Source organism: Salmo salar, chromosome 01 (genome assembly GCF_965601325.2).
Source record: "Salmo salar chromosome 01, fSalSal1, whole genome shotgun sequence".
NCBI classification, from domain to species: Eukaryota; Metazoa; Chordata; class Actinopteri; order Salmoniformes; family Salmonidae; genus Salmo; species Salmo salar.
Genome location: NC_138291.1, coordinates 143340619 through 143349739, shown reverse-complemented (window position 1 = coordinate 143349739; position 9121 = coordinate 143340619). Strand labels below are relative to the sequence as shown.

The window sequence follows — 9121 nt, the reverse complement described above, 5'->3', positions numbered from 1 at the left end:
AGCTTAGCCAGGCGAAGGGAAAGGAGAGGCCAAATCACAGAGGGACCAGGGGGAGGTTGCTCCTTGAAGGAATATACCCTGCAAGTATACAACCCTCATGATAATCTTGTAAACAACATCCAATCACATCTAGTTGACCTCTACAGGCTGCATATGTGGTAAAAGGTACTGTAAGTCTATCCTAAAGGGACACTTAACTAATGTACTGTACTAGACTCCAAAATCATCTCATTGGTGTACTAACAGTACCCCCTGCTGGTAAGAGGGATAACTTTTTACGTACAAGGAGAACAAAAATGACACGATGTATGCGCTGTGAGCTGATGAAAATTACACGCAGTACTACGCAATAAATATCAAATATTAAATGATGAATCGGGAATGAATTAATAATGACAGCAAGTGAGCAGAGGGAAAGGGATGGGCGGGATTCTGTTTATTGAGGATTAAAGACAAGCCTTCCTTCTACTCTCCAGTAGAGGTCATCATCATACTGACTTCCTGCTGAAAGCTGACACAATTACCAATCTGCCCTACTTCCACTAATACACAGCCTAAAATACACAATGGAACGTTACAAGTAAAATGCCATATGAGTTAGAATCTAAGATGTATTTCTCCTAGTAATACTGTCATTACTTTAGCTGGAATTCGTCTTGACACTGAAACAGGTGTAATCAGAGACCCACTGACCCTAAAAGGCATAATACATCACTGCCCACCTAAGAATCTCAGAACGTCCTTGATATCACACTGATTTGGCTAAAAGAGAATGTACCCACCATAGAGATCCTATAAAATGAGTATTAAATTAGTAGGCTATTCTAATTCCTAATTATATGGTGTCCACATACCAGTACGTCAGTGCTCAATGTCCCCAATATAGTGTTTTGGACCAGTCCCCTGTCACACAGCCTACATATAAAATGCATTTATTTGGTATTTAATGTGCTGTATATTCCCTCCTATGTTATATTTCTCTCAATACTATTATGGGATGTGTTGCCCCGGCATAGAGAATTCCTCCTTTACAGGTTCCCAAGCACTACTACCTTCAAGTCACCCTAGAGTAAACACTGTGGTTGCCATGCCAACTTGGAGCAGGATCCACAGAGCAAACACTTTAGACGCCAGGAGAAAAGTGCGTAACAATGGAGCCTGAACTGGGGTTAGAGGGGAAGAGGGAGATGGAGCAGCACACAGGTAGACTGGGAACATTAAGTTCCATATAGCTAAATAAACAGTGTTCAAAATCTGGGGACACAGACAGGTTTATATCTAAAGTAAGTCATATTTGCCTTAACATTAACAATTTGCCAATCTACTGCAATTTCCGAGCCATACCTATCAAGTGAAATTATGGTCAGAAATAGGCCTACTCGTATATAATATAATTATCTGTCTCCGTCTCTCTCTCTCTCTGTTTCTGTCTGTGTTTGTGTGTGTGTCTCTCTCACACACGCACACATACACACACAGAGATTACACTTTTTAATCTAACACACACTCGTCAAAACTATGATGTAGCCTAATATTCAGCGAAATGTTAATCATTTTACCAGTTGTAAAACATCTGAAAACCATTGGATTTTAATTTGCATAGAGCAAAGTTAAAGAATTACCTCTTGATGCAACCTGGACTCAAGAGTAGACATAACATAGTAAATGTAGAGCTGTTTCCTCCATTTAGTATGTTATGAATTCCAATTTGTTGTTGCTAACATTAGCTAGGTGGCTAATGCTAACGTTAGCTAGGGGTTAAGGCTAGGGTTAAAGTTAGGGTTGACGTTAGTGTTAGTAGTTAGGTTAAAGGGTTAAGGTTAGGGGAAGGGTTAGATAACATGCTAAGTTGTTGCAAAGTAGGTAAAAAGTAGTAAGTTGTTGCAAATGTGCTAATTTGCTAATTAACTAAAATGCTAATGTACTTGCTGAGATTCGAACATGCAAGCTTTGCCTTAAGTAACCTTCTGTCTTGTGTAACTATACAAAACACAACATATCATACTAATTTGAGTGTCCCGGATTTTCGTTTACTGTGTTACGTCTAGTATATGAGACCAGGCTGCTTGAATATGAAATCACATCGCTCACACACAAGGGCAAAAGGGTAACCGATACACCTCCCTGCTGGAGATGATGACCATAACGAATACGTAGCCTACCAACAAGAGGCTCAGTGACTGGGTGCAAAGAGCGCGTAGGACCAACTTCATCACAACTTCTCAACTTCTCAAACATAGATATGAATAATGTATCGAAACCGCGAACAGTAATTTCACCTTAACTGTGTGGTGATGTCGAAAATCTGCCTTATTTAGATACTTATCGATGTCATCATCACCGAGAAATGATCATACTTAGATACATTATCTGAAGTCATTATCGCCTTACCGTTTCGAGTTTTCACCTGGCAATCTACTACTTGACAGAAGATAGTTTCAGTGCTAAAGAATTTGCAGGTGAGTAAACATGTAATTGACAGTATTTACAATTCAATAAAGTTTAACATTGTCATTAACTTTTTATTTACTTTAATTTACTGTAAACGTTAAGGTTGACAATAAGTCATCTACAAACATTTGAAATAAATGTTCTTGCAAATCACTCTGCTAAGTGCTAAATCTACCAAATTACTTGCAATTGCAATTCGTCTTTAGTAACAAAGTAGCCAACAGTAAATAGAAACTGCAATCTGTCTTGTAGAAAGTTGTTTTTAATGATAAAGCATATACGATTTGATTTATAATATGCCTGTCATGTTTTTCAGACAGAACGTGCATTTGTGGGGGCCTTAAATCAAATGTAAGGGATTAGCTTTTTTTTTTTTACATTGTACTCAAGTAACGTTACAGACTCAGCGCTTCAACATGGTATAGCATACACTGTAGTAGGATCAGACATGGGGAAGTAATGTTGCTTTGAATGTTGATGAATGTATAATTCCATTCAGGAGAAAAAGGCTTTTCAAAGATTTGGCAGCCATTTACACACTTGCTTTACAATAATCCTTGGGAAACATGCATTTAGTAAAGGAAGATTTTCACCAAATTGCCAAAATAGATATCCTGTACATTATCTCACTAATTCCCTCATTAGGCAAAACTTTGGCGTATTAAATTGCCTATTTGTTGTATAATAAAGATAACCTTTCATATTGAACAGCTACAATGCGTCTCTTTGTTCACACCCATTTAACATAGTTCAAAAACTCTTAAGCTTTAGACCCACCCATCTCTTTAAGAATTCACATGTGAACCCATGTGACTGTGGCCATATGCTAAAGCAGTGAGGTACATTGCTTAAAAAACAAAGAAAATATTTCAAGATTACAATATTTGATTAACTTCAGGTGCTAGCTTACAAGAAGTAACAACTTAAAACACACAAACACATAAAGGTAAAAACAATCTATATAGATCTAGGCATATATCATAAGATCCTTTTGAGCAGTAGTGGTGCGTGGGTAAAATCACTGGGGAAGCCAAGAACCCCCCCACCCCCAAAAAACCCAAATTAGAACCTACACAACCGTTCAAAAGTTTGGAGTCACTTAAAATGTCCTTGTTTTTGAAAGAAAAGCTTTTTTTGTCCATTAAAATAACATCAAATTGATCAGAAATACAGTATAGACATTGTTAATGTTGTAAATTAATATTGTAAATGGAAACGGCAGATTTTTAACGGCAGATTTTTAGGCGTACAGAGGCCCATTATCAGCAACCATCACTCCTGTGTTCCAATGGTACTTTGTGTTAGCTAATCCAAGTTTATAATTTTGAAAGGCTAATTGGTCATTAGAAAACCCTTTTGCAATTATGTTAGCACAGCTTAAAACTGTTGTTCTGATTTAAAGAAGCAATAAAACTGGCCTTCTTTAGACTAGTTGAGTATCTGGAGCATCAGCATTTGTGGGTTCGATTACAGGCTCAAAATGGCCAGAAACAAAGAACTTTCTTCTGAAACTTTTCTTGTTCTGAGAAATGAAGGCTATTCCATGTGAGAAATTACAAAGAAACTGAAGATCTCGTACAATGCTGTGTACTACTCCCTTCACAGAAGAGTTGCAAAGAAAAACCCATATCTCAGATTGGCCAATAAAAAGAAAAGATTAAGATGGCCAAAAGAACACAGACACTGGACAGAGGAACTCTGCCTAGAAGGCCAGCATCCCAAGTCGCCTCTTCACTGTTGACATTGAGACTGGTGTTTTGCGGGTACTATTTAATGAAGCTGCCAGTTGAGGACTTGTGAGACATCTGTTTCTCAAACTAGACACTTTAATATACTTGTCCTCTTGCTCAGTTGTGCACCGGGATCGCCCACTCCTCTTTCTATTCTGGTTAGAGCCAGTTTGCGCTGTTCTGTGAAGGGAGTAATACACAGCGGTGTACGAAATGCAATTTCTCGCATGGAATAGCCTTCATTTCTCAGAACAAGAATAGACTGCCGAGTTTCCGAAGAAAGTTATTTTGTTTCTGACCATTTTGAGCCTGTAATCGAATCCACAAATGCTGATGCTCCAGATACTTAACTAGTCTGAAGAAGGCTAGTTTTATTGCTTCTTTAATCAGAACAACAGTTTTAAGCTGTGCTAACATAATTGCAAAAGGGTTTTCTAATGATCAATTAGCCTTTTAAAATTATAAACATGGATTAGCTAACACAACGTGCCATTGGAACACAGGAGTGATGGTTGCTGATAATGGGCCTCTGTACGCCTATGTAGATATTCCGTAAAAAATCTGCCGTTTCCAGTTACAATATTCATTTACAACATTAACAATGTCTACACTGTGTTTCTGATCAATTAGATTTTATTTTAATGGACAAAAACATTTGCTTTTCTTTCAAAAACAAGGAAATTTCTAAGTCACCCCAAACTTTTGCACGGTAGTGTATGTGTTGTGATAATTGCGTTGTTTGTTCTTTAACCTGTTAATTCATATACCTTGCGAATGTGATATATAGGCCTAAAGGTTGATACAATAAGAAGACACAGTGGCAGAATAAATTCAACCACACCTTTGTTTTATCACAAAACCAGATAGCAACCTCTGTCCAGTGAAGTCCACAAAGCATATTGCATGTGCAGTAACAGACAGTTATATGACCTACAGCATGGTCAAGAAAGTTAATGTTTCTGACATTTTTGGACGACTAAACAACTATTGATTTAGAACCACGCGGAGTTACCATAAATCACAAAGAAAACAGGAGCTGTCTCCACTATTCCAGCACCATTTCAGCTTCAACATTTCAAAACCATCAAATCACCACTGCTAAGTCTAATACAGTGACAACTAAAAGATACAACGTTGTAGCTGTCCATGGTTCTGCTTTCTGTGTGTGTGTGTGTGTGTGTGTGTGTGTGTGTGTGTGTGTGTGTGTGTGTGTGTGTGTGTGTGTGTGTGTGTGTGTGTGTGTGTGTGTGTGTGTGTGTGTGTGCGTGTGTGTGTGTGTGTGTGTGTGTGTGTGTGTGTGTGTGCATGCACGTTCATGCAAGTAGATTTGTGTGTATTAGGTAGTTCTTGTGGAATTGCTAGATTACATGTTAGATATTGCTGCACTGTCGGAACTAGAAGCACAAGCATTTCGCTACACTCACAATAACATCTGCTAACCATGTGTATGTGACCAATAAAATGTGATTTGATTTGACATGTTGACTAACCCTACTTGTAGAGAAAAACCAATGCAATCCTCCTCTCTTTCATGTCTGTCACTCTGTCATACACTTCACACTTTTATTTTATGTTGTCCTAGGCTACCTAGCTAAAATGCTGGCTCGCTAGCCTAACTTCCATTCATGGGCAATGTTAGCTAGTTAACATTAGCCTTCTACATCTAGCTACATTTTGAAATTCCATCCTCTCAGGCCAGGGGCACAACAATGTATGAATTAATGGTTGGATCCGAATCGCCGTTATAATCATTGGCCAGTACGGAGAATTAAGTAAAACCACAAGTCCAAATCCCATCTCAATCCATTGCTAATTTAGGTAAGGGACAATATTAGCTAGCTAGCTAGCCACCGGAGGACAACAACATAATGAGATGCAACAAGTTTTTCTGTCAATGATGTATGCTCTCAATGGGATTTGTGATGGCAAAATCCAAGTTGGCTTCCCTTGACAATTTTTTTTTGGTGCGCCAGGACCATTCACAGTTTAGCTCAATGCTGATTGGCAAATTTTTTATATATTTTTTTATCAAGGGAGGCCAAATGCTTGCTGGCATCCTTTGCCTTTGCGGCAACAATGTCATACTCATTTGGACCAGGCAGCATCAGATAGATGGCCTACACTTAGAGAGACAGAGAGGTGCTGTTTCACTCGCTCGAATGCTTTCTCCTGTGGGATACATTCAGCCGCTTGCGAATTGAAAGAAAATGAGGAAACACAGAGACAAAAGATAAATAATTATATGTATTTTTAGTTTTTCTTGGTCAATTCTTTGGGTAAGCCTGGCTTGAATACACGCCACTGCCTTTGAGTGACTTTGGTTCAGGTCATGTTATGATATGAACAAAGGAATCTATTTCTGACCTGCCATTTGGAGCAGGACATGTAATATTCATGGCCTTTTCATTCTCAAAAATATATGTTTGCCGGGATGTGTCCAGTCCAGGGGATGCTTGCACATCTCTGGGAGGAAGGCTATCAACGTTGCAAAGCAGCTGAAATCTGGTTCCATCTGAATGAAAGCTCCTTGGCTACAACAACACCAGGCTCCAGACATTTGAAGCCGTAAAAGAGGAAAGCAGACTAAAATAGACAAGACTTTAAAACCTTGTATTAACAATAACAAACCCAGCAATAACATTCACTGACCCCCAAGTTCAAGCAATAAGCTCATAAAGTACAAATACAAAATACCTAAAGTGCTGCTTGTTCACCCTTGTTCACCCTTGTTCATCTCCTTGTACTTGCAGAGGAGAGCAGGTTCTTCTTATGCTGAAAGACAAATTCCAAAAAATAGGTTAGAGTTAAAACATAAATACATTCATACCTTATAGCTTGTTATTGGCTGTTGACTGCTACAGCTGTACTAATTCACCAGCTAAAAAACAAGCCCTGTAGTCAACCTGCTTCCAGTCAAACAATGGCAATGCTGACACAACTTATTTAGCAAACAATTAACTTCATAATTAGCTAAATGTAAATGATATTCGTCTAGATAGCCAGTTTGTTGAAAATGCAAAAAATGACCTACATCGAAATCTATTATCCAATCAAGATAGCTTTTTAGCCATTATTTAATTGTGGCTAGCTAGCTAGAAAACCTTAGCCTGTATGTACCTATCACCTGGCTAACATGGGTTAGCATATGCACCACAGTGGTTATTTTTGGTGGTTAAACATGACAGACTGACAAACATGACAAAGATTATCATCATGTCATGCATGGCTCAGCACATCAACAATAAACATTAGCCAATCTAACATTAGTTAGCTAGCTAGCTAGAGTTCTGGCCAGCTAAAGTTAGCTAGCTAGCTAGCATGCTACCTCTATTAGTGCTGTGTTTATTATTAGTTATTATTATTAGTTTATTATTAGTGCTTTTTGAGGTCGGTTCGGTTTCGGCTCGATTATTAAAAAAAATAATAACGATTTTTGATTTCGGTTTTGATATTTAAAAAATAAATACATGCACCATGCATTGTGTTGGTTGAATGCTGTAACACAGAATAAACCAATTAATAAAGTCCCATGATGGTAGTGAATGTTCATTACTGCTTATCACTTATAAACCATCAGTTATTCACATTACTTCACTTTAATGAAATATTTCAGTTGTTGTGTATCATACATTTTTTTTATTTGATTACTTTATTATTTAATTCCAAGTCATCATCTCATCTCTATAGAGCTGTTGCCTATGCTGTCTGACAAAATCACTATTTTAGTAGATCTTCAAAGTAAATAAGGCATACTTTATGTATCCCCTCTTGATCGCGCATTCTTCTGTGTCTTGTGTAGCACGTGTAAAAGAAACACAGACCGAACGAGTAGCCGTGCAATGGATTATGGTCATTTTAGTTAATTATCATATTTTCTGTGCTAAACTATATAGAACATTGGCCTGTTGGAAACTACAACTCCCTACTACATCTCACAGTTAAAGCATATTCTGATTTATCTCTAGATTAACTGTAGCGCAATGTGATCATTGAGCTCACAGAAAAAAAAACATTTGGAAATATAATTCAAATAATTGAACCGACTTCAGTCAATTAGTAAAGAAATTCAGGGGAAAAAAGACTCTTTGTTTAATCGTTCAGCAGTGACCTGTATGCAGATGTTTAGTTACACAGTAATAGCCACTGGGCACACCACCTCATTTCAACGTGGATAATTGGGTAATATTTGGTAGATACATTGATCAACAATAGAACTAAATAAAATCTAACTTTAAATACACTTTAAATACAATTTGATTTGATGTAATCTTATTTTCTCAATTGTATTTTTGGTTTAGATGGAGACGTGAATCCAACATATGTATTATTAACTTGTAGATTCCATTTGAAATCAACCAAAGCTGAAACGTAGGCCTATATGTATTTTCTATTTTTAGTTGAACCTTGGGTTGAATTGAAACATTAGCTGTTGATGACTTCCCAAATGCTATACAGGCCTAAATATCATCATTGATGATATATGATTGATAAATTACGGTTACATTTGATTTGATTTGTTGGACCTACCCGTTGGAATGACTCCGATAGCAACAGTGAATCTATTAAGTTGAGATTTTCTCAACAATCATTATCACGTTAGCACATTGGTAATAGTCAGTGACAAATATATCAAAGCTAAACAGGGCTGGGCTTGGTTAAAATCCTGGATGGGAGACCGAAGGGATAGCTGTAGATAGATCAACTCTATCTTTTTTGTTATAGTGGCTATCATGTTGAAGATCTGACGTTGTTTCGGTTGTACAAATTCAACATATTTTGGTTGTTGAAATGTTACCCTCAAAGTGACAGTTTTAACAAAAGTTCATAACTTTTTTCAAATCCAATGTATTTTCCACCACAGGAAGTTGGCCGCACCTTAATTGGGGAGGACGGGCTCGTAGTAACAGCTGGAGCAGAATAGGTGGAAAGGAATCAAATAC

At 37.5% G+C, this 9121-nt stretch overlaps 1 protein-coding gene across 1 annotated transcript in view; it reads left to right on the top strand.

Annotated features, from left to right (window-relative positions):
• Nucleotides 1-2104: 2104 nt before the first annotated feature.
• glis3 (GLIS family zinc finger 3) overlaps nt 2105-9121 on the top strand; it is a 34969-nt gene continuing 27952 nt past the window's right edge. The window contains exon 1 of the mRNA XM_014129971.3: nt 2105-2459. The gene's annotated coding sequence lies outside the window, so the exon portion shown is untranslated. The remainder of the gene's footprint in view (nt 2460-9121) is intronic.